Below are 2465 nucleotides of genomic sequence, written 5' to 3' on the forward strand. Positions count from 1 at the left end.
GTAATGGATCCCGATCCCGACCGAGCAAGAGTCGATGATCTTGAGAGTGTAGCGCTGCTCCCAAGACAAGGGACAGCCGCGAACTCTCAACCTAATGCTAGTAACCCGAATGATGAAGCTAGACAAGCTTTTATAGCGTGATGAATGATTGGTTCAACCAATACATTCGAACTAATACTACTGTTCCACAACCTCCATTCCCGACAAATACCACCCAAGACCTACAATGCCTCCGATGAATCGACCAAATAAGGTCAAATAAGCCCCATTGATAGAATCCGAAAACACGGGCTACTAAATTTAAGGCTACGGATAGTGATGATGCCGAGCAAGCTGAATTTTGGTTGGACAACACTATTCGGGTACTCGATGAACTGTCTTGCACACCCGATGAGTGCCTAAAGTGTACTATCCCCTTGCTACGTGATTCTGCCTACTATTGGTGGAATACGTTGACCTCTGTTGTGCCTAGAGAGCAAGTAACTTGGGAGTTCTTCCAAGCCGAGTTTCGAAAGAAGTATATCAGTCAGAGATTCATTGACCAAAAACGGAAGGAATTTCTTGAACTCAAACAAGGTTCCATGTCGGTTACCGACTATGAACGAAAATTTGTGAGGCTTAGCCGGTACGCACGAGAATGCATTTCTTCAGAAGCTGTGATGTGTAAACGTTTCGAGCATGGACTAAATGATGATATAAAGCTGTATGTTGGCATCTTGGAAATTCGAGAATTTGTGGTACTTGTTGAGCGAGCTTGTAAAGTCGAGAAGCTAAGTATGGAGAAAAGAAAAGCTGATATGGGAGCAAAGGAGTTTCGTAAGAGGTCTTCGGGGAAGCCCTTCCCACAGTCATCGAAGAAATTTAGAGATGACTTAGGCCGGTCTAGGGACACTTCGGGTTTCTCTAGACGAGATCGCGATCGACCCCCTGTGAGCACACGAGTCACTTCGATCGCCAGTGTTGGAAATGATCGTCGGGGCAAAATGGAATGTCGATATTGCGGTAAATGGCACTCGGGGAGTTGTAGATTCCATGACTGCTCCTGTTACAAGTGCGGGTCAGCCGACCACTTTATCAAAGATTGCCCGAGACCGTCGAATGTAACAAAAATCAGAGTGGGAAACCTGGTGTTACCACTGCTCGGGGTAGACCATCTAGGAATACGGGCAATGCTAGTGGCGGTCAGAGAGGATCTAGAGATGCTACGACCAGATCCGAGGCTCGCGCTCCTGCTAGGGCTTATGCCATACGCGCATGCGAGGACGCTTCCTCGCCGATGTTATTACCGGTACTTTCACCCTCTTTGATACTAATGTGATTGCTTTGATTGACCCTGGTTCTACTCATTCTTATATATACAAAACCTTAGCATCCAGTGAGACTCTACCTATTGAGTCTACTGAGTTCGTAATTCGGGTGTCAAATCCATTGGGTCGTTACGTGCTTGTTGACAAAGTGTGTAAGAAATGCCCCCTAGTAATTCGAGGTTCCTATTTTCCGGCGGACTTGATGCTTTTGCCGTTCGATGAATTTGATGTTATTCTTGGTTTGGATTGGTTGACCATGCACGATGCGATTGTGAATTGCAAAAGCAAGACTATTGATTTGAGGTACGAGAATAACGAGATAATCCGAATTGAGTCTACAGACTTAAAGGGGTTGCGAGCTGTAATATCAGCAATGTTGGCCCAGAAATATGTAAGGAAGGGGTGCGAAGCATACCTTGTGTATGTACTTGATGACAAGGAATTGGAAAAGAAACCCGAATCTGTACCGGTGGTTTGTGAATACCCGGATGTTTTTCCCGAAGAATTACCGGGTTTACCACCTGTTTGGGAAGTAGAGTTTGGTATTGAGCTTGTACCTGGGACTACACCAATTTCGATAGCTCCGTATCGTATGGCACCAACCAAGTTAAAGGAATTGAAAGCTCAGTTGCAAGAGTTGACGGATAGAGGTTTCGCTCGACCAAGTTTCTCACCTTGGGGTGCACCAGTATTGTTTGTGAAAAAGAAGGACGGAACCATGAGGTTGTGCATTGACTATCGTCAGCTGAATAAAGTGACGATAAAGAATAAATATCCGTTACCGCGTATTGATGACTTGTTTGATCAACTAAAGGGAGCCTCGGTGTTTTCAAAGATAGATTTGAGATCGGGTATTACCGCCATAATTCGAGATTCGGATATACCCAAACCGCTTTCGAGCGAGATACGGCCACTACGAGTTCTTAGTGATGCCGTTTGGGCTCACTAATGCCCTCGCGGTATTTATGGATTTGATGAATCGGATCTTGAGAAAGATTTGGACCGGTTCGTAGTTGTGTTCATTGACGACATCTTGGTCTATTCAAGAGATGAGACCGAACATGCCGAGCACCCGAGATTAGTCTTGCAAATTTTACGGATAAGCGTTATATGCTAAGTTCAGCAAGTGTGAGTTCGGTTAAGAGAGGTTAGCTTCTT

The sequence above is a fragment of the Gossypium arboreum genome, chromosome 8, assembly GCF_025698485.1.
Source record: "Gossypium arboreum isolate Shixiya-1 chromosome 8, ASM2569848v2, whole genome shotgun sequence".
Classification (NCBI taxonomy): Eukaryota; Viridiplantae; Streptophyta; class Magnoliopsida; order Malvales; family Malvaceae; genus Gossypium; species Gossypium arboreum.